General features: G+C 29.4%; 1 protein-coding gene across 1 annotated transcript in view; it reads left to right on the top strand.

The window, feature by feature from the left end:
* The window catches only part of LOC128385789 (diacylglycerol kinase zeta-like), a 74,375-nt gene that overhangs the window by 2,613 nt on the left and 45,897 nt on the right, over window positions 1–25,865 (top strand).

Raw genomic sequence — 25,865 nt, 5'->3', positions numbered from 1 at the left:
AATAATTTCGCTTCGTCAATGGAAAACTAGTTGACAAAAAAAAACAATGTTCTTTTCTTGTGTATCAAACTCAATCTTATTTTTTGCCTAGTTAAGCAAAGAATTACTCAGCATCATCATTATCTACAAGGAAGATAATGATGAATCTAATAAACCATAGTAACGTTAATGATAACTTATTGAATCCATGGGAGAAAATAAGAAAGTATAAAAAAAAAGTTCTATCATAAACAAAACTAGGATTCTTTTTCTTTCTGATCCACAACTTAATGAGATATTCACCAGGAAAACAGGATGATAACCTCACAGACTGAGGGTGGGGCTCATTTTTTAGCTCAGCAAAACTTGAAACAAACCTTAAGATGCAATCATGATAATGAGCATGTTGATGTTAACCATGATTGAAGCAAAATCGTATCTGTATGAACAGAAAATGAACTCTAAGCCCAATAGATGATCTCTCTCTCTCTCTCTCTCTCTCTCTCTCTCTCTCTCTCTCTCTGATCCAAATAGTTCTAATAATTTCTACCTAATCACTCAATCAAATTTGATTAGATTAATTATCGTTGCAAGCTCAATACCCCCGATAAGTCAATCTATCATCATGGATGTTTAACTTCTCTCTGGGTGATATTGAATTTTTCCACTTGATTGTCAACTCATCGGAAAAAAATATCAGTCAATATTTTGTATATTCTCAATATTTTGGAATCACCTTGGAATAATCAACCATGGTGAATGTACATATAATTATTACTAATGTGGAGGAAAAAATCTATTCTTTCTAAATTAGATATATATCATTTTTCTAGAAAAATATTCTCATCATAATTTATTCAATTTCATCATGTTAATTAATCAGTGTAAAAGTTGCGAATAAACCATTAGATTCATTTAAAAACAATCTAAACAATTTTCTCTAATTACTACTCATGGAAACAATTGATTCTTTCAAATGTTCCCATGAGATATAATCTAGTTTTCGATATCATTTGCTGAGAGATTCAACTTCAATCGACAACTCATCCAACTGATTAGAGTTTAATCATAAAACAATCAATTTGAAAACAGTGAAAAGAATTAGATTAGCCAATTAGATTAAAGGAGAAATGAAAACTAAATTCCTGAAAACTAATCTAATCTTGATATTGGATTACAAAGAAACGATTACTTGAACTTAATGTTGAGATAATCATAATCTCCAATCTGTTCACCTTGGTAATTAGTTTTGATAGTAAATATTAACCCTGAAATTGATAAGATTATTTCTCGAAAAGATGAGATTTGATTAGTTGACTAGTAATATTTTTCCACCATGAACCCTGAATGGTTACAGAAAATTTCATGTAATCTCATTTTTTTTCATCATGTTTACCTCGATAATGATGGAAGGCTCATTTCCATCAATCTTACTCAATGTTTCATCATTGTACCATCAATTTCAAGCAGAATTTTATCTCCTCCATGCATGAGGTTTTTTCTCCAATAACCTTCTCTACAGTTGCATGATATATCATGAGTTCTGAATACAGATTATCCTGGATAACATTTTCTCGATGGAGCAGTTAAATTTCTCAATTTTCAATATTTTCAGGGTGATTTAAGATGGTGCATGTTAATCTTACAAATTTATTTTTCAGACATCAACAGGTCATCAGAACTTAAGACTCAGAAAAGTTGAGCTACTCATGCGAGTATTTAGTAATTTTGTTTTGTTACAATAGAAAAAGTTGATTGTTAAAGTGACAAAACTGAAACTCGACTCAAGTCTAGTTCCTGAATCAGAATCCTTAGAATTTCAAGATTTATTTCTTTGTTCGAAAAGTTAGATATAGTTGAATATAAAGAATAGCAAACACTTTGAACTGAATAATGATTAACATCTAATGGAGAAAAATGAAAAAAATTGAGAGAAAACTTTTTATTTTGCTCTTCACAAACTCATTCTGAAAGTTCTGATGTTCCATGCAAGTTTAACTCGATTGCATGTAGAATTTTATAAAGCCCAAAGAGAGGTTAAAATAAATAGAATGAGAAAAAAATTCGTTTTTTAATCAATTGAAAATAATCGCTTCTCTGTTAAGGCGATTATCTATTCCAAGCTTTCTGATCAAATGAGCCATCATGTTGATCTTTTAGAATCACAACTCAAATAATATCATGATTACGAGGCTTAGCTTGTTCACTCAAGTTCCAACTGAATTCGCGAAACCAAAAGATTATATGAAAATGAATGAAATACATAAAGAGAAAAAAAAGTTGATCTAATAATCAGATTTCATGAAACTTTACCTTCTCCCCTGTTCTTATGAAATATATTTACCATAATTTCTGTGCCAATCAGAGTTTATCTTTACTTCCTGAGCGTGATACTAAAGTAGAGATAAGATATTGAACTTCCTGCTTTCTGGAAAATGATAATATCATTTCCTCAATTTGATAAACATTCATAGTTCTGGAGCTTCGATAATAATGATCTAGTTTTCATGACTTAAGCTCAGATAAAAAAAGTTCTGACTGCACAATATTGAAATTGTAAGAAAAAAAAAGTTCAATGATGTATCAATTTCTAATGGTGAATCATGTCGATGATAATTAAGATTGAAGATTTGAAAAGGATTCCTACTATCATGATAATCTCCGTTCTTGATTATTGTTCGAATCCTTTTTAGTAACAAAGGGAATCGAAAAGATAAAATTAACTTTTTTTCCTCATTATTATCTTGATCCATGTCTAAAGAATCTTTGGAACTTTTTTCTTTTCCATGAATCATCTTTTATCATCTTCTTTCTTTTTCTTATTGTCATCATCATAATCTTCATTCTCTATCCGTTCTTCCATGATGTTTGCTGTTATCATGTTAGGATTTAGTTGATTTGAGAATCTGAAGCAAATAAAGTATAAACAAATTTCCAGGCTGCTGGTTGTTCAGAAAAAGTTGAACGGAGCTCATGTAAGAACAAAATTCATTAAAGTTCAGTGTTTCAAGTTTATCATAATAATAAATGCGAATATCAATTGTTATTTACTCAACTTGAACTTGTAATTTTTTCTCATATAAAATTACAAGATGAATTTGTAAAAAAAATGTTGATTCAATTGCATCACCAAATTAGGTCAAACTATTAGAACATTATTATCGATTCGATTCACCTTGTTTTCTTATTACAATCAATTCTGTTCGTTGACCAATTACCTTTTCCATAGTTACATTTTCACTCAGGTGATTTAATTTTTTTCTCTCATGGATTTCATGAGCTTTTTTCTCATCATCAGAATTTTCATCAATTTCCCTCTTATTATCGTCTTCTCTCATCTTGAGAATCTTCTACCCGCTCCCCATGAAAGAAGCTATTCTCAACTTCATTCTCATTTTTTCATCATAGAATTTGATTCCTGGAATCTTCAAGGTTCTGCGCTACCATGGTGTAAGCTAACTATCTTTTTTACCTCTTCCATGATAGTAAAAGAAGAAGAAGAAGAAGAGAAAAACATTCAAGAGATACTTATGGAAGATAGAATCTTGAGAAATCTTCAATTCTATCAATATTGCCGTAAGGATTGAAAGATGAAGAAAAAAGTGAATGATGAAAAAAAGTCGACAAAAAAGAAGATGATAAAGGAAGAGCAATATTCCATAGGTTATTCTGATCTTGGGTTAGAATGGAGAAACAAATTGATTACTTTTATTCAGGTAAACAGCTTAAATTCATATTTGTGGTTATCTACCTTGAATTAAACAACCTTATCGATTCAGAATTTAAACATTTACATGATATCTTATCATCATCTTTTATCAAGATCATCACTTAATCTAATATCATCAAGATATTTATAGTAAGTGAGATAGGGGGAAAATGTGATAATCTTTTCTCAATATCAATACAAATTGAAAGATTCAAAATAATCTAGGTAATGGAAAACTGAGAAAATCAAAGTTTAGAATTGAGGAAATTGAAGTGAAAATTATAATAATCAATTTCATAATTGGAATGAGAATTCAGAACATTCTGTAGCATGAATAATAGATAATTTGAAAATCTAAACACAATTGAACATTAATTAAACTAATGAATACTAACTCATAGTCTAAATATGATCATTATCATTTCAAATTGTGTCATAAATGCTGGAAGATTATTGTTCAAGGTGATTATTTCATTGGGGAAAATTGTTCAGTTTCTTTTTGTGGGAATTGAATTTCCTCTCGAAAAAAGGTGTTCCATGTTTTCTGTAATTAAAATAATTGTTTCTGATCAATTATCATGAGAATGGATACAAACTGAAACATGGAAAACATTTACATCTACTGATAGAAAAGCCGAGCTAAAAATTTTCTCTCAATATTCTGTGACAAATTGTAAATACTGAATAATAATACTTGGGTTAGAACCTATTTTCACTCATCATGCTGACTTCGAAATTGTGTCAATCATTTCGAGAAATTTTCATTTGGGTTCACTCTTTGTTCTCTCACAGATATTATCATGGTGACAAGTTTTTTCACCGTGAAATGATAACAAGATATTCAATTGTCTTGTAATTCAATTTTTCTAGTAACCGATGACAATATAATGAGAGAGAGAGATGGAGAAAAAGTTCTGTCGAAATTTTTACAACCATGATGAGAGTATTCAAAAAAGAAGCGTTAATGAAGGTGAAATTACATGTATATTTGTATATCCATACATGGTAAATGTGAGAGAGTGGAATGAAATTCCGCCTCTTTCGTTGAGTCTTCAGGGTTATTTCACGGGAAGAAAATTCAGCCAAGATTAATGATGATTCTGATATAGTTTTTGATGAAAAATCTTTTGAAATTGTTATTCTTTGAGAAAAAAAAGAAAGAGAGAGAGAGAGAGAAAAAATCTAATTCTCCATGAATAATGAATTCTTGAAGACGATGATTCAATTCCTATTGTTCAGAGTGTTTGAGATTATTTCCTCTTTTCTCCTTTCCACGAATTATTGTAAATCTCTGAGATTATATCTCATTGATAATCATGTTTATATATACAGAATGAGTTCTATCAAAAGTTCCGAGCAGAAATTCAGGAAAATGTTCAACTTTTTCTCCAACCAGAATTGAACCATTGACTTGTTATTATTACTGTTGATTTATTAACCGGCAGAGTTTTATCATGATCTTTTTTCATGGATCTCCATTCACCGATACCTTTTATTGACTTATGATTATCATGAATACTGATTATCAACTGATATTAATTAATCAATAAAAACAGGGAGACAGAACTTTAAGTAATCAGGTTATCAAGGTAACTCTACAATGGAAAATAATAATTTCGTTCAATATTAATAGTTATTCTCATACCTGAAGTCACATGAAATTTTTATGAGCATCATGAAATCAATGAATTTTTCCTCTCATTATTGTAGAGATTAATTTCCTAATAGAAATACTTTCATTATTGTATTTTCTCATCTGATTGAGATAAAAATCACTGAGAATCTGACAAGACAAGGAACAATATATATTTCTCAATACTGTAAATACATTTCCCATCAAAAATTCAATCATCATCATGTTTCATTCTGTAGAAGCACCAACAGGATAATATCGAGTATCGAATTAATAACCATGATAAATGATGAATGATAATAAGAAAAGTTCCAAGTGCAATCTGAGTTCAAAAGTTCTGAATTCGTGATACTAAACAGAATTCTTATTCATTGTTGTAATAGCTCAATAAGAAATAAGTACAATTATTGATTAGTTTTATCAAAACTCTGTTGATATTTTGTCTACAAATAAATTGATAACTCGAAGATAATATTAATACTAATTGATTCATTTCTGATCATTTTAAATAATTAAACTGATGAATTTTCAGATTTAAAACTTTTGATTCGAGAAGAAAGTTCAATAAGTTTCATTGAAAAGTTGAGCTAATCATTCAACTAGAATAGATTGTTCAACAAATTATGATAATTGTACTTTCTGATCATTTTAATATCTTCAAGGATGAATATGTTGATAGTGTTATGATAGTTTTATCTGTTTTCTTCGAGATAAAGTGATGGATGAGAAAATGAGTCTCAGGTGAATTTGTTATTAGATGAAAGCTAATGAAGTGACTTTTCAAATGTTACATTAAACTGGAAAAGACTCAACACATTTTGCTCAACCACTCACAGAACTTACGTAATTTGGTTGGATTTTCACACTCATCTGATGAAATCGTCTTTTACTAAGCCATAGAAAATGTTTACAGGTCAATTCATTTCCGAGAAAAATTCAAAATAATCCAAAAAACCATTTAGGTTCAACTGATGGTCACCTGTTGATGACTTGAAATCGATCAGAAAACTTTAAATTTTCAAACTCTGAGACAAGATTATCTTGAGAAGTTCATTTTTAGTTGACTAGTTCTCAGACTTTTATTGCCTGAGGAGCTTTCGATATTCAATCTGTTTATCTTATAGCTCAATGAAATATAAATATCAATAAACTTAACTTCAAATCTCCCGCCAGTCGCTAATTTTTTCAACATCAAAAAGCAACCATAAAATTTAATGTGTTGATTGTCGTGGAATCATTTTGTTCAATGATCAATAAAAGTATTCGAAACAATAAACTTGTACTTTTATATAATACGATCAACGATAATGATCAAGGTGAAAATTCAATCAATAAACTTAATCAACTTTTACCATTGAAAATCGATTAATCGTTTAGTATTTCATCTTTTTTCTTCTCTTTCAAACTGATCAGAATTTTACAATTAAATTCTATACCTTGAAGAGAATACTGAATTTAATGAGCGTTTAATTTTTCTCTGATTGGAATCAATAGTAATTCTGCCAATCAGCAATCAGAAAAAGATTAAATTGTTGTTGGAAATTAGTATTTTTCTAGATTATCGTAATGAGATTTATATAAATTAAAAAAATTCTGAAGAAATTAGATAAAAATTACTGCAATTTTCTGTTAACTGTACAGTTTTAATACTCTATTGATTCATAAATCTACCAATTAACTTAAATAACTAAATAAGATGCACGAAATGTTGCAATTCAATGCAGTCTTGAACCATGAGATTGATAATCATGAGAAAATCATTTGCATGGTAACGAAACTTAATTGATCAACAAGGAATTTGAAACCACATTGATATAAACAAGGGATTAACTTGATCGCTAAAAAAGTCTTTATATCTATTAATATCCTATTCGTTAGTCGATTACCCATCTGAATACAATTATCCAATAAGTTATAATTACCACAATTTCCAAACCAAGAATATGTGGAAAATATCACAAACGAAAAAAAGTTGAATGGATTGATAATTTTCATAATCTTCATTTGTTAGGATGAGCTTTTGGTCACTCTAGTGATTATCCCCTCCGCGCATAAGCATGTCGTCAATAACCTTCATTTGCTCGTATTTTATGATGAAGATGATGAATTTGTTTCATATGAAAAGAAGAATTGAAATGTAACATTGGTTATGAAGCATGATGCCAATTCTACTTTGGAATTTTATTTTGTCAGAATGTTTTTATTACCTTGGACATCAAAAGTTCAGTCGACTTTGAATTCTTTTCATGAGGAATAATGAAGATGATTGAAGATGAATCATAAAGATAACCATGTACAATGACGTGGACATTGATTAAGATGAAGATGAAAAGAGAGAATGAAATCTTTCCCTCCCCAGACCTGAAAAAAAGGTTATTCAGAATTTCGTATCACCTTTATCATGAAATTTTCCCTGAAAAGCTTTCACAGTCTTTTTCTGTATAAAGTGAACAGAAATTATGACAGAACAAAAAGAAAACAACTTGACCATAATGGAGAAAAAGGTTAAAAATTTAAACCAACAAAACTGAATGAATAGTAAATAGAAATTGAGAATTTTACTTTTCTTTTTATCATGAGTAAGATTCATGAGGACGAAAAAATAGGTTTCAATTATTATTATTTACGTAGATTCTTGTTAAGATAAATCGATGATTCCGATTGAATTAAATTATTTTAATGGAACCCAAAGGTTCCAACCATTAATCTATGTTGCTGTTTAGAACTTTCAATTTACTTGAATAACTTTTTCTTTTATTCTTTTTTGTTTTCTTGTAAATTCGAAATTGAAACTTATCATTATGCTTGTTTTGATTTATTTCACTTTAAAATAATAATAACAGAGAAATACATGTTAGTATTTGAGAGAGAAAGAGAAAATTCTAAGAGGAAAAAGTTTTGCCATTTTTTAGCTTTAAATTCAATGATCAGAATTCATGAGAAACAGTTACACCTTAGAATTTTATTATTTGGAACTCTATTCACGTAGTAACATTGATCATATTCAGATATACGCTGATAATTTAGTTCGAAAGTTAAAACAACCTAATTTCTGACAGATACAAGAGAACGAGGATTCTCATGAAAGAAAGTGAATATCATGGAATTAATATTTCAATTCAATTCTCTTGGTGAATGTTAATTTCATCTAATTTTCAATAACTCAAGACTTGTAACTTGGGAAAGTGAAATTAAATGTTTGCTACAAAAATTACCATTCCATTCAATTTATTAAACATGAAAATTATTTTATTATCATGTTTATCTTTACGATTGAGTTTTAACATATCACGAGGATTCGTGAACAGTTCAAATTGTTGAAGACAAACAAGAATAATTTAGAAGTTCAGAAATTTCAGCCTAATTGTAAAGTTGATTGCTTGTTTTCAACAGTCATTGTTATTAATGTTATTACATCTTAATTTTTTTGTACAGGCAAAAAAATGTTTCCCTAATCTTTAACATGTTCATTATATTCAAATGAATTCAGATTTTGACTGATTAATACTTCAGTTTCATCATGATTATCATGAGCCAGAAACTCATATTCAGTTTTATTACTGTTTTTTTTGCTTCTTTATACACTAAAGATGCTTAACAATGATAAATGAGCCAAGAGCTGAAATGTAACATTTGATTATCACCTTCAAGCTCATTTCACTTTTAATCCACTCTCATGGTAATGTTACATGAAGATTTATTTTACCATAAAACAAAACACAACATGATGAGCGTTTAAATTGCCAGTGATCAAATTTTGATGATAAACTATTCATCTGAATTACAATTGACTCTTCATTTTCATATCCTACAATAAGTAATCAAGTTGATATCTGATCAGTTTATTGTAATTATAAACCGGTCTAGTTAGTCTAATGTTATCAGTTACAAATGATAAGGCAAGTTGATTAAATAACTCAGATATATTCAAATGATAAAGTTGAAAAACTCACAGAATTGGTTATCTCAACTATGTATTAATAACATCGACTGCATGGTCAAAACTTTTCAGAGCTCGAACGGTCTTTATCATAGTCTGAACCTTGAATCTACTGCTTTGCTTATGAAAATTTATCGAGATTTTTGTTGAACTTTTCTGCGAAAATCTAATGATGCTGAATAGTTACTTTGATGACTACGAGTCTTGTGAATTCTTCTCGATTGGAGAGATAAAAATATGCATATACTCCATATTCCAAGGAAAATGCTGATTTCGTGAATATGAATAGATTTCTATACTCTCTAACACTCTATCCTGATGCTGTATTTGAATCATGAGAAAGTGTGACAGGTGAAAATCTTCTTTATGTCTCACAACTTTTATCTTGTGATTTATTCAATGATTCAAGAAGTTCTCGTTATGATTTATGTTTTTCGTTTGTTGTTTGAAACTGGAGCATTAACATTGCCTCCAAATCTTTTCACAACCAATTGAATTTAAGATTTAAGAACAAGAAGCAACAAGCAACTAGAAAAGTAATGGGAAAGAACTTTTTCAAAGGAATCAACATGAACTATTCTTTATATTTCACTATTTGCACAAAAAGAAGAAGAAACAAAGATGAACATCATCTTCTTCTTCACTATCTCAAACACTTCTCTCATCTGAGTTTTGAGCATTTACAGATGAAAATAGCACCTTAGGGCGTTTCAGGTACTCTCTTCACCTCAAAATGAACACTATCCTTTCACCTGAGTGAAGAAAAATGTCAGAGAAAATCACCATGAAATCATTTCAGCAAATGAACCAGAATTGAACGAATTCAGTTGGAAACTTTCCTCTTTCTATTCCTGAATCAAAGATTTGAATTTTCACTTTCATCTAGATAAGAAATTGAATCTTTAATAATTTATTTATAAAAAGTTCAATTGTAGAAAAAAATTTCTTGAATTTTTCATTTCTCTGGATATTTTATCTTCTTTCATTTTCTTTTTATTAATATTCTCAATTTTGGTTTACTTTCATTAGTAAAGAATTGAACAACTGAGACTTTATCGTAATGAAAATTCAAAGTTAACAATTTTTTCTTTCTAAATTTCAATTATCGTCATCACTTTTATTGCCGATGTTTATTGTTATCGTGATAAACTTGGTGAAGATAAAAAGATGATGAAGATTCTATTTGAGATGAAAAATCGATAAAAAAATTATGAAGATACTTCATGGGAAAAGATAATGGCAGTTTGAAGATGACGAGAATAAGATAAAGAAAAAGAAAATGTAAACAAGAAATTAAATATCAGGGGAGAAAGTAAGAGATAATAAACATAATGGAACAATGGATTCTAGAAAATTATGAATGAATCTTCCGGTTCGTTTGTTTTCACTCTTGTGAATTTCCTGTAAACATGAACAGACTCACAACGAAGAAAGAAATAATTTCATCTCTGAAATTTCAGAGAAAGTGAATATTTTAGCATCATTATCATGAGATCGAAGGTGTATTCTCAGAGGTGTCTGAGTAGCAAAGGACTTGATAGAATCAACTAAGCTTCATTATGAACTTTTCTTATGAATAAATTTAAATATTTAGAGCATTTTGTAACGTTAAATTAGAAAACCAGTCAAGTAATTGTGATACTAATAGGAATATATTCAATTCGAATGAACTTCGACCATGAACTTACTTGAAATCTAAAACTTTGAGTGAAAAAATCGATTTTTTTTCAAATTCTTTTTCCTTATTCATATATATTTCGAAAGGTTTTCTTCAAGCTTATTCATCTAGAATTAAATGGGATTAGTTGCTGTTCAATTCTTTGTATTCAAATGTGAATATACGTTATCATGAATGAATCGAAAAGTTTATGGAAAATTAAATTGTTTAAATGAGCAGCCAATTATATCTTTGATAAGTAACCTGAGCATTCAAGTGTATCGGTTATCATTTCTGGTTGAACTTTTTATTTTATACAGAAAACTCATTATTCTGACTTTTACATGGCAGGTTTATAAGTTTATCTATGAATTAAATCAAGAGTCCTGGAGATTTTGTCATGATACAAATAACGGAAATGGTATCAGCAAAATCAACAATTACAATTAATAGTAATATAATGTAGATAACCAGGAGTTGATCCGAATTAATGGTGAGCCAGAGTGATTAAAATCTTTCTCATGATCTTTCATGATGAAAACATTTCCTTCAGATTAATTTAGCATTTCTCATTTTCCTGTTGCAGGTTTTCAATTTTTCATTAACTTTTTCGTTTAAATATATTCCTTGATGATCCTTCAGTCTCACACTATCTCACTGAGTTCTGATTAATATTCATTGGTGATACTTTACTTTCTTTCACTCTGATATCATCTTTCATGGTGGAAATAACAGTTGAAAATATTACAAAACAGGGATAAAAGTAAAAACAATGAAACCAAATCCATTATCATGATTAAAAACAAAATCTACGGTAAAATGTTTGAAACAATGAAAGTCACATACAAATCATGATAACATTCAACAAGAATAAGTAAAGTCTACACTCCTTCACTCCACCCACTCTGATCAAATATTAAAGTTCTGCTGGTGAATCTACTTTTAATCAGATTGTGAACAAATTGAATCAAAGCGAATGTCTAATATTAGGATCAATACATGGAAATGTTAACGTAGAAATTTGAATAAACTCTTTGATTCGGAGGCCACGATGGCTCAGATCATCTGAAGAACAGAGTTTGTTTACTTTTCCCTTGCTCTCGTTCAATCAATTAGAATGATTGAAGATGGTTTGTGACTATCAAAAAGAGGTGAAATATGGAGCTGAAAATTTCCAATCCAAATGCAATAACTTTCAAATACATGTATTAGCAATTTGTGAATAAACTCAGAGCTATTCAGCTTTTTTTATCTATGCTTTTGCGATTTTTTTCAAAACTTAGGTTGTATGAGTTTGAGAAACAATAAATCGTCATATCATATTCAAAGATCAAGGTCATCTAGGTTATTAGCGAAGGAAGCCAGTTTCAAGGTTATTTGAAGGTAATTTTATGAATAAGCGTATTCGAAAACATTGGTATCAAGCTTGTATTAATAGATTTTTATGAGCGTAGCATCAATTGTTAAGATAAGTTTATTAGATAAAAAAATAGTCACTAGCTTTTGCATTGGACTTAATTATCTTTTGCTTTGCAGTTTCAATGAGTCTCCAAGACTTTTAGTGCCTGATAAAATGCTAAAAACATCGGTAAAAAGCTCTGCATAGGCTTGCTCATTCAAATAGTTACAATCGATAATAATTTCTTGGATGTGATTTTAAGCATAAAAATCGTAAAACACGATCAATTATATTCTATTCTAAAAAATATCTCTGTTTATCCATGGAAAATATTCATCTTTCGAATTTGCAATACTCCACCAGTTACTCAGAACTTTTATAAAAGAGAAAAGTGTCGAATAGAATGTGAAAAAAGTTTTTTGAGAAAAGAAAATGTTTACATAAAACTTAAGAAATATTACCTGAGATGTAATAGAAAGATAAACAAGTCTATAGATTCTGTATTATCTTCTGCATGATGAATATTATAATCTTTGAAATTGCCATCAGACCAATAGAGTAAAAGATAAGATGGTGATATTCCATCATTCTTATTATTATCCTGAACTTTTCCTTTTTATTTTTCACCCTTGTGAATTTAACAGAATCCAAATGATGAAAATCAGAGGAACATGATAAAAATGATAACAATTCACCGACGAGAAAACTGATGAGAAAAAAATCTCACCAAATAAAAGATTCACGATTTACATAAGTTTTCAATCTTATCACTTGAAGTTGAAGAATCTTTTCCCTTCATCAGAACTTATTTCAATTCTTTTTATCATGTTCTCATGTTTCTCTCAATTCTTTTCCTTTTTTTCAGATAAAAACTGCTGAATAATATCACTGTCATCATTTGTTTTCACATTTCTCCTTTGATAAGAGTTTCCATAATTCTGAGTGTACAAGATTCAGATTTGAGAAACTTATTCTTCATGAAGCTTTCATTTCTTGAATTTGGAATAAGAAAATAAGAAACATATTGCAACAAGTTGTAGATATTCAGGTTAATCATCCAAAAAAAGTTCTCAACTCGATTTGTGATTTATTCGTGAAATTCTGATTGAAATTCTTTGTTTTTTTTCCTACATTCGAAGTTTCCATACATTCTTATTGTTCGAACTCGTTACCCAACGATTGATGCTACCCTTTCATTCATATGAATGTTTGATCAATTCGGTGGAAAAAAAGAATCACCATGAAAAGATCTGAAAATTTCTGTTAACCTTGATTATCCATTAAAAGACAGAGGCAATATTATCACCATGATGTTCATCATTCATTTGCCTTTTTATCTCATTACATGATAGATTAGTTTCTTTTTTTGTGAATCACTGATGTGAACAAATTGCGTTTATCTTACTTGGAATTGGTTGAATTTTTTCATCACCATATATTGATAATAACTTTTTGCTCTTATCATATTAACAAATTAATCATCAACAAGGAGAACGAATGAGAAAAATAAATCATAATTATTTATATGTTGATTATTCAGAGTCACGAAAAAAAATCTTACCAGATAAAAAAATTTCCAAGTTAAATTCTGATCATCATAATCATGATTTACATGAAAAAATTCGGGAACCTGTTGATTTAATCAGAGATTTCATGTAAATTTCATGATATTTCACAAATTTACATTTATAATAGGGACACAAAGTTTAATTTCAATTTTCAGGTCTTGGTAATCTCATATTAGTACACAGACTTCAGAATACTGCAAAAAGATTTGAAATGAATTATATTGATTTTTCAGTTATGGGAAAGGAAATTCATCATGATCAATACACCTATTACTAATAGTATCTTAAATAAAAACTCATTAAATATTCATCAGAAATAATGAAAAATCTTCATAATTGTTAGTCAATCCTAAAATGTTGGCATTGATTTATCAACTTGTTTCATTCATCAATATTTTGGATAACAAATCTAAGAATAAATTTTGTCTGAGATAATCAAAACTGAATATATTAATATTTTATGCAATCACATGGATAATCAGGTACATTTTAAGAATGATTTTAAAGAAAGCCAAACTGTGGTCTAATAGTTCTTCCTCCAATTACTGTGATAAGATTTTTTACACTTTTGCTCTGGTTGAGCTCTATTTCACTGGTTCGCCAGTTACTGCAAAATTGGCTTGCAAGCAACCCAATTTGCTATAAACGCCTGATTGTATTAATTTTATAAATTGGCTTGTAATAGTTTAATTAAGTAACAATTTTCCAGGGTCGACGAGTCTCGATAATGATTACATTACAGTAGTTATATAAAGATCAGATCCAGACCAAAGTGTCAGCTCTGAGACAAAGTTTCAGGGTGAAATTTTTTGCTGAATTTTATTTAATGAAATAAATGAATTTTAATGAATATTAAAAACACAATGAATGTGATTATAGCCCTCTAGGGGTTTCAAATTTTTCAGAGTTGATGGAAAACTCTTTTTCCATTACCCACGTTAAAAAGCTTATCTCTTCTTTACCTTCATCAACTTCCTTAATTCTCAACATTGATCTTAATTGTTCATTTTCCCTATGGAGGGCCTCATTTTAGTAGGCTTCCTTGTTGAAAAGATAATCCAATTCATTTATCTGCTTAACCAAAGAGTTTATCGTTTTATTAGAATTCCTGGCAATGAGAATTGCCTTAGCGGTGGTGAGATATTTTAACTGCTCTTTTATTAATGTCTCCGCAACAGATTGTAAGTCTTCCTCCAAGTGAAAGATTCGATCCATAGCAATGTAAATCGGGTCTAACTTGTGGCATATGGGCCCTGGTTGACTCAAGAAATTTTTGAAATATATAAAAGAAAAATGCACAAATTGACAATTGGAAAAATCAACAATGTAAAGTCTTACCTTAACATTGAAGCAAAATCTACTTCGTAAGCGGTTTCATCAGATATTGGTGATAATGGTGAAGGTGGAGAAGGAGAAATATTATCACCAGAAATCATCTTTTTTATGGAACAAATTAACCAATTAACATGATCATCAACGCGTTTAAATTCTGATATTGGTAAAGATGTGCCAAATTTAGTTGGTAAACTATACTAACTATAACGAATATCCAGTCGATTACACTTTCCATTTAGAGACATTGAAAAGATACCAAAAGGTACCACGAAAGAGTCTATGTGTTCTCTAGATTACACAATATTTCTATTAATTTCAGAATTGTCATGGGTAGACTTTTGAATCCAGTTGCTGTAATTTTTCCTGATACAAAAACTAGCAGCACACCATTTTCAGTTCGTGTAGCTTGAGCATTGAAATTTTTCTTTCGTCTTTGATGTCTATTGATTATATTGAAACTATATTATCAATTCGATAATCAGACCAGATTGATTTGTTCATGCTTGATATTATTAAAAAAAACGCACGGAATACTAGTAGTTCAACGGTGAACAGGTGGTTTGCAAGATTCAAAGACGGAAATTTTGACCATGAAGATAAAGAAAGAAGTGGACGACCGATGCTAGAATGCAAGGCCATATACCATACCTGCTGACGACCCTCTCAATACGTCGAGTTGTAGCTCGTACGAACATTTCTTATGATGTATTTCTCTTTCTATGTATTTCTCTTACTATTCAGAAATTAGGTCTCAGGAAAAGATAAGTCGTTTCATACCGTAAAAATGTATATACGTGTTAACAATAAACAAAAGCATATTGAACTTTATCAATTAAACCTTGATAGAAACAAAAGTTCTGGCTTTCTTGGAAATTTAAAACGTCGTATGAAAAATGGATTTATCTCGATAATTGAGCCTAAAAACAATGGCTGTTACCGAACCAGCCTGCTCTGACCAGTTGCCGACCATCGCAACATCCACCGAAGGTGGTGCTTTGTACTTGGTGGGAATGTAAAGGACCAATACACTGGGGACTTCTCGAACTTGGTCAAACAGTGATTGGTTAACTTTACTGTGAACAATTGATAAGAGTTCAGATCGAATTAATCAAAAAACGCAAAAAATGGTCAATAAAAATTATTGCTTATCTTTATGATAATGCTCGTTCTGACTTTGCTTCAACCACACGACAAAAATTCTGGACCTGTATTGGACTTAATTACCTCATCCACTTTACTCTCCTGCCCTTGCCTCGTCTGATTATCACCGTTTCGGGTCAATGGAACATTTTTTCGATTGGAAAAAGTTCGATAAGTTAAACACGATTCAATCGTATTTGACCTCAAATCGTATTTTGCCTCCTGTAGTCAAATACCTAATTTTATCCGTTTTTGCACGTTCGATTTTAAGCTTTGGCTCTAATTATTAATAATAACAGTAGTTAATGAATAACCTCTTACGACAACAAAACTCACTCCAGAACAGAGGAAGATAACATTTCGATACTTCTAAGAACTTTGAAAGAAGGAAATCTTGCAACGGAAAATCTATTAGACTAATGAAAAGTTGAAAAAGTTTTGATGTTTTCTTCTCGAAGTCCAAACTCAATTAGTAAATTAGTAAAACTAATTAAACGACTAGTAACGTTATTATTGTTGAGCTAATTATTAGGTAATTAAACTTATTCCAGGTGAAAATTTTTCATGAGTTTTTTGACTTTTTTGGTTAGTACTCTATTTGTTCATTTGTTATCTTTCGTTATTATTAATACATCACAAAGGTATAACAGCGACTTAAAAAAAGTAAATATAAATCTGTATTACGAGTTTAATCCGATGATGAGATTAAATTGCGCCAATCAATGAAAAATAAAAATAGTGATAATTCGTTTGGAAGTAAACAATAACAACAAATCTAATTGTAAACACGAATTAATTCAATCAAAATCAATTTAAACGAATCACATTGCAACTTTAACCTTAACCTTCAGTTAATTTCATAATACAATTACACTCCGATTGCAGTGAATCTAATTTGATAACCATTTGTTATCGAGAAAACAATTAGATAATGATAATCACAAAGACAAATAACAAAGTTGGCAATAATGAGCTGAAATGTAAATCAACTATTGTAATTAAAAAATTCCTAATAAATATTAGTCCATGAGCAAGATTAAGGTATTAACCATTGACTTTATCGTTCTGTTCTGGTGAGATGATTACATGAAATAACTATGATTAACTTTTCTTGGACTGAAAATGTTTTGATTGTAGTTTAATTTTCTTGTTAATATAACCAAAGTTATTCAAGGTATACTAGTAAACACGAATGATCATTAATTATTCATCATGTTTATCTGTTTGACATTGTATTAGTATCAATAATAAACACTTTTGAATATAAGATTAAGGTAAGATTTGGAACCAGATTAATATGATAACAATAAGAAGATTTTGATATGATGACATTAATCTTTATCTTTTCATGTTATTAAGGTTAATCAAAAGGTGAATTTAATTGTATTCATATTAGTAGTAGTTGTTAATAGTTGAAGCTTGTTGATAAGTTTATAATATAATAGCAATGATAATTATTTTGCACACAAATTGAATATCACCATGAAATTAATGAGTTGAAGGGAAAAGTTATCTTCATGATGATTATGTTTATGATTGTTTTTTATTTCTAATACTTTGAGTAACCCAAGAAAATGGGAATTTCAACTATTATTATTGTCATTATTTCATTGCCATGGGTTGAGAGTAATATATTCATCCATTCATTGTTGATTACATTATATTCATGATGATGAATATAATCATGAGAATGTTAAGAAAAAAAAATAGGAAACAGAATTGTCGGTTGAATGGTATAAGAAGAAAATGAAAAGTTTCTTGTATATTTATGATGTTTAATAGTTTCCCATGTATATTATACTTTTATCACCATGAATTCATGGCAAGTCATGAAAAAAAAGATAATTATGATTATATTATATCAACATAATAAGGCAACAATTGATTCTGATAAACATGACGATAATTTTATCAGAATTGATTAGCATATAAATGAAACATTTAGATAAGAAAACGTTTCTTTTCAAACATTGACCAGTGGTCAATGTTTACCTTTATACCTCTTCATGTGTATATCTACTCTTATTATCAATTACATTGGGTACATGTATGAAATTCAATCAAAGGTTATCGGTTATAAGTGTAGCATCCTCATGATAGTTATTCATATCAAAGTTTAGCTTTAGAATATGAAAAAAGTGTATAATCATCAACTACGAGTTAAAATGCTGACAGTTTTATGCTTATATTATAATGAGCAAATTCATTGTTACTTCATCAAATTGTTCATGAGAAACGAGAGATAATATTATCATGATAAATGAATACAATGATGTGTATACACAGAAATCGTATGAATATATATTCTATGTCTATGAGAGATAAAGTAATTCTTTGAGTAATTATTTATTATGATAATATGACATTGATACATGTATCTTATCATTATTTTCTCAGACAATAAGACAATGTTATCATGACTTTTATTGTTCATCATCATGACACACAATGGTTTATATTTTTTCTCATCTATTCTCAATGCTGAAAGATAAAGTTACAAGAGGAACGATAAAAAAATTGTTACTCAAACTTTTGTTGAAAATTTGTTGAATTATTAGATCCCCATGGTAATAATAATAATGAATTGGGTTTGATGGGTGATTTTAGATTGTCTATCATCAAGATTATTGGTTTTGGGTTATTATTATTATCAAATTCATGTAACAATGAACTTAATTGATTATCCTGGCAATTACAGGGAATGTAAATTATTTTCATATTCACAATTAAGGTTATTACCTAATAATTCAAGCTTATAATGTTGTTATTATTTAATGATATTATCATCATAATTATCGCCATTATCCCTGTCACCATGTATCAGACAAGGTTGAGAAGGATAATCAATACCATGGAAATTATCAAAGTTGAATACACATTATATTCATTTGAGAGTTTTGGTAAAATGATACAGGCAATGTTTCTGGAAAAAAAGACCAACATTCAGGGATAATTTTCATATTCAGGTACGATAACCTTAGATCTAATCTCTATGTCCAGTAAATGAGCATGAGGTGAATTCATAGTTGTAATTCTGAGTAACCTGAATATCTGAATGACATTTTGTTTTCATCTTTTGCTGAATTTCAGACCAAACTTTATCAGGATATTAATTCAAGAGTCTCAGGAACTTTATTATTGGTCATAAATTACAGATTAATATTCAAACTCTTACGATAATTGTTAGTCATCAATTATCAGGTTTATTGTATGGTGAGATTGATATTGAGATCAAAGGAAATTGTTAATTTTATGATCTATTGGTTAGGGAACAGGAAAGTACAATGTCCATTTCTTTATTATCTTACATTGATGGCGAGAAATATTTTTCTTGACCACAACAAGTCTATCGATTAGCCGATGATGGTCATCACCATTATCAAAATAATCGTCACAATGGTAAGTTTATTAGCTTTTTCTTATATTCTGTAAAAGAAAACTAATATTACTAATCATGGTTATTCTGTAAACAGAGGTATGAATAATGAGCTGTGAATTCTGGGATATCTAACTGAGGAGAAAAAGATTTATCGTTTTTGGAACAATTTTACTTATAGTCAATTTACCTAATGAACAACTGACTTCATGGTAATGATTGGAAAAGGAAACGAGCGGAAATTTCCTCATCATCATCTTGGAATCCATCAGGCTGTTTATAACATTTTTTCCCCTCTCTGTCTTTGTGATAAAAAAATGAGAGAGATTGTGTTACATGTTCCAGTTACATGATACTTAGAACATATAATCTACTATTATATCAATGAATTGCGAAATCGTTTTTTGATTCAATTTGGGTTCATTCAGAATCTTTTTTTCAATCTTATAATCATAAAGTTTGATTTCAACTTAACATTAATGTTAATCAATTGAAGATCACGAAAAAAATATCACTACAATTTTAAATGTCTCTTCAATTTTATAACAAGATAATCATGAAATTGAATAGTTTTTCTTTGCTGAGTCTATTTTGAAACTTTTCTTCCAAAAGAAGAGAATCCTTTGACAAAAGCTCCAGGGAATATTGTTTCGAGACTCGAAAAGTAACAAAAAGTTTCGAACGAAGTCTTGATGATTACATCGTTTCTTGAGGCTCGAAGAACTTTATCGACTTGATAAGGACAATTTACTCAAACATTAAACGTCAATTAAAATAATCATAACTGAACATTTTTCTAGTCCAAATCGCAATATTTTATTACCACGACATTAAAGTAAATTAATTGAGTTTAAACCTGTTAAAATCAGTAAATTGAGTTACATAGTATCTGGAAAGCCTTGAGGGGTTGAATCTTTTTGAAGTTTCGTTACCTGAACTTTTTGAGTTGGATTTCAGACAGACTGCAGCTTCGAGCTCAACATATCATATCTCGATATTTCCTATCAGCATATCTCTTATTTGAAATAGAAATAATCATATTAGGACATTGCCATTGTCCGATAGTATTTTTGTATGTCTGAAATTAACTTTATGTGAGTGAATATCCATTGTAACATATACTTAGAATTCATTTGTATGCACAAAAGTCATCAATTGAAGCCCTGATATTATCAGAAAATCTCACAATAGTTTAATCACCTGGGAGTTGATAAAGAGAGAGCTTTGTTTCCAGGATAACTATAACTTCCGCATTCAGTTCATTTTCAACTATAATCAGAATCGCGATAAAATTGGTTAATGTATATGGAACATTGACCAATTCACCAAGTTAAAGAATCAACAGATAAGAATGAATTCGTTCTGGTTGCCTGATTCCCTTTTAGCACCAAGCCCAAAACTTTATCATTGTCCATTATAAAATTTCTATAAAAGTAGTCAAATGATTATTCTTTGAATCTCTGATAAAATTCTGAAGCATTTCAATTGTTGAATTTCTCTGTTGCTGAAACTTTTAGGAAACAAAATTATCCTTAACTCATTAACCAAATGATCTTATATGATATACGTTATATGTTATACGATTCCTTTCTTCTTCCGTTCTCAAAATACTCGGCCATGTAAAAGTAACATTCAGTGCTCCAGTCGATTGATATTACTCAAAGTCTTTAGTGAAAGGAAAGTAAAACTTTCAATCATCGAGATGAAAATCAATCAATTATGTTGATAATGAACAATCAAGTGATCAAGAATAATGTTGATAATCATTAACATCATCAACATTGTTGATTGTCAATTGAATTTATCAAGTGTACTTTGGAACGATTAAGTCTCTCAAAGATAATCAGTGGTGATAACAAGTAATATAACTAGTTAACCGTTTTTGTTACAATCAAGAGAGAGAGAGAGAGAGAGAGAAATGATAAAAGCTCATCACTGGCTAGAATAATAAATGTTTTCGTCCAAAAAGTAATTTCATGTTCGAGTTCTGATCAGAACTTTTTTCTTCTTCAATCATTTTCTAAACCATCATGATAAAATTGATGATGACAAAAGAGGAAGGAGACTTTATGTCTTGTTCCCTTTCTCCACTTTCTTTGAAAAACTTGTACATTTCATTATTGGACTCATAATGAAATATTTGTTAACTGTAACTTGGTGTTCATGTTGATTGTTGCTGCATTTTTATCATTTAGCTATCATTATTATCATGTTATCTTGACCGGAAATGTACTTTGCTTGACCAATGAGTCTAAGGTTGACCTTTCTGTGTACTGTAAAATGATAATTGAAAAGGAAATGAGAATAAGTCACGATGACTCCTTCTGTGAATCTCTTTTTCTCTCTCCTTCAGTTCTAGAACTATTTTCATCACCAATGTTCATTATTATCACTCAACTACCAGGAAAAGCTAATCTACTGTCCAGTAGTTAATTGCCATCTGAGAGGTTCTTTCAAATCTAGAGCAAAGTTTCATAAATTCAAATGTCCAGTTAGAACTGTTTCCCTCGATTCTGTTTTGATATTAGAGATATCTTGAAATTGCTTCGATAACTTTACCGTTACATAACATTGACAGAGTTTTTTTCCTAAATATCATCCAACTATTTTTAGACGAGGTTATGTAATAAATTGAATGAAATTTGAAGATTAATGAAAGAGAAAATGATTTCATGACAATCATTAATGATGGAGAAACAATTGATTTTTATTGAAAAGAAAAAATTTCACCAAATTACCTGGGAATTTAATATTTACCTGAACTAGAATATTTTTTTTCTCTCTCATTAATCTCATTGGAAAATATTGATAATAACAAACGAATCAAGAGTTTGAAATGGAAAATTTTCCCATAATTGGAAACCTTAACTGTGATTAACTAATTGCCTAAAAAAGTTGTCATTATCTAAGTGTCCTAATTATAATCATCATCATCGTAAGCTTGATTAGTATTGTCATTGTTTAAACTGAAAAGATGACACAAGATAATATAATTTGAAGATAAATTAATTATCATCTAATTAGTTAGGAGACCAAATTTGAGTGAACAAATAAATTACTGAACCTCTATTTCTTTAGCATCCTCATCCTTAATCGCTTTGTTAATCATGAGACTGTATTATCTGCTGAATATGAAAATCCTTTCATCTTTTCATTCAAGATAATTATTTTTACTCAATTAACATTAATTAGCTTATAAAGTTTATGTAAAAATCGTAAAAAATTTTCAATCAACTTTGGTTGGAAAAGAAAAGTTTATTAGGAAACAAAAAAAAAACGAAACTCGAATTAAGATTAATTGGAAGAAAGTTAATTGCAGCAATTATTTTCTACGATAATTAAGGTTAAGAGATAAATAGAATTGACATTTGCCACTATTAGTTATTATCAATTAGTTACTACCTGAAGAGCAGATTATCTGATGAGCCAAGAAAAGTTCTGATAAATTTAATCTTTTTCGATGACAAAGTTTTCATGATATTTTTTCATGTTCTTGTTTTGTAATCAACTGAATCAATGTTTTCTGTCATATAAACATTTGAATAATATGAAATAGCAACAGTTTCTCCTTCAGATTAGTTACAATCAACAGTTTTCTGTTGATTGATAAACCAGTTTTTTATCAAGTGATTATATGACAATTTTCAATTCTGCTGATTAGTTATCGTTGAACTGAGTCGGTTTTATTGCAAACATGTGTACATTTGGCCTGGAATCGCAGCTATAACTGAATAGATTCATCAATGGGTGTGAAGTATTTTTGTGAGCACTTTGAAAATGTGAATTTTTTATGAGCTTAATTGATGGTTTTCTAGCATTCAGATTAGATAATCAGTATTAATTTTTGTCAGTAAAGTTTCATAGTGTTGACACTTTGATAAATAGTTCGAATTCGATAATAATAAGAGAGCCTTTTGGAATAATTTCTCACTTTCAGGAAGAGGAAAAGTTCATTATGATGATGATGTAATTTGCCTTTTTCATCCCAAATTAATGATAATTCATGGTATGAATACGACGAGTGAACTTCATACACTTATGAGAATTAGCAACATTGGTTAAATTACGATCTAATCTTGAGAATAAGAGAATCGTCATCTTTTTTTCATCATGGATTCTTCTGGTTCCATCATTAGAAGATGATTATGTTTATGTCTACCTGGTAGAGGAGAGAAAAAGAAGAAAAAACTCCATAGGATGATAATAACTTCTCAACTGTATTCCCAATCTACAGATCCTTATCCAGGATATTCCATCTATTTTTAATGTTAGATATTCATGAGAAAACATAGAAAACTTCAGGTAAACAGAATCATTAATCTGCTTACCCGATTATCGTTAAGTTTCAATGATAAATGAAACAAAAAGTTTCGCCTGCACAATGAATATCAAATGAGCCTACAAATCTACTTTCTCATCACTTGAGATAACTAATGTTCATCAATAAACCATCATGATTACATCTGAAAACTTAACAGATGATGAGCAATAAAAATCGAGATAAACTTCTGGAAATTCTGATTAGATTAGGATTTGCAAGTTAGAAATGATACTTCTCATAATCTTACTCAATGTTTAAACCTACCAATGTTATCGATGACGATAAGATAATCTGATGATAACAGTTTTACCAACTTTTCCTCCACCAAGATTGATTCAATTCTACCAGAAGTGAAAAGCTACTTCCTCTTCCTATTCCTGGGAATTGAAGGTGAAAACATTACATCAACAGTAGGAAAACAATGAGGGATGTTATCATGAAACCTCATAACTCAGGTGAATAGACTCAGAGTGATAATGAAATTAGTAAATAAGTTGGTACTTTTTATATTTCAAGACTGAAAATCCTCATGAGAGTCGGAAAGCTAACTGGTGTTTACCAGGGATGTGAATAGGTAACTAACACATGATTAGTCTGAAATGAGGAGATAATTAATTAGTTCTTAGAAAGAACTTTCTGTCAGAAACTTAGTAAAAGATAAACTTTACAAGGAACAAGCCTTAGAAATTGAGAAATCAAAAGCTGTGAAGATTTTCACTTGCAAGAATTAAGACTTTTGGAACTTTTCTCTTTCCATGAAAAGTTCATATTCTGAGGACTTTTAGTTGAGCTTCAAGAAAATAATATAACAAATGATATTTTCTATTCCATGCAATTACCATGAAAATGAATGAAAGGAAAAAAAAGCAATCAAGAAGATGAGATAATCGATTAATGGTAACATTAATTATCTCCTTGATTTCAAGTGGAAAAAAGTTCACAAACTTGATACTGAATTTTATCCTGTTCCAAGTTTCCCCTGTATTATTGAATGAACTTTCAATAGTTTTAATAACCATGGGATTCAGGAAAAAGACAGGGAAAGAGTAGAGTAAAAAAAGTAATATCATCAATCAGAATTGAATGTACCCATGACTTGCCACCCACTGGAAAAATTGTTCCACTTTTTTTTGTCAACAATCAATGATCATTATGATCATCAGTCTCTTCAGAATTTTTCTCTTCTTCTATGAATCTTGTCCGATAACATCTCGAAAGTTATTGTTATCATAAAATCCAATTGATGAATTATGACTTGAATTGAGTGATTAGAATCTCATAACCAAAACTCACAACTTTTCAGTTTCGTTTTTCTTGTTCTTTTATTTATCATAATAAGCATTTCTTACAAATAGTGAGCCAGTTATCTGCTCATTACCTTCAGGGTGATTTTCCTGATGTACTCACAGATTCCCATGGTGACGATTATCACCCTAAGGATATTATCTTTAACTAGAAGAAAATTATTTTCTTTCCATCATTTTAATTATTAACAATTTCGAGTTGGTTTCAATAGTTTCTTTCTCACAATTCAACTCTTGGAGTGATGAAATAACTGTGGTACTTTTCATGATGATCAGAAATATGAAATTCCCAACGATTAACATTATTCAAAGTAAATTGATGTTAATTGTTGCGAATTAGATAAATAACTTGTTGCTTCATTACAAAGTTACACTGAGGATACATGGTAATGAAATTTGATTTCATGGTAATTTTTTCTTAAACAAACAATAGGTAATCATCTCTGAATAGTGATGAACATTGATTGTAAATTATTTGAGTTAAATTATTTGCATTAGAAACAT

Source organism: Panonychus citri, unplaced genomic scaffold (genome assembly GCF_014898815.1).
Source record: "Panonychus citri isolate SS breed McGregor unplaced genomic scaffold, ASM1489881v1 Contig00050, whole genome shotgun sequence".
In the NCBI taxonomy this organism is placed as follows: Eukaryota; Metazoa; Arthropoda; class Arachnida; order Trombidiformes; family Tetranychidae; genus Panonychus; species Panonychus citri.
Note: the sequence above shows the minus strand (reverse complement) of the source record. Positions and strands in the feature narration are given on the sequence as shown.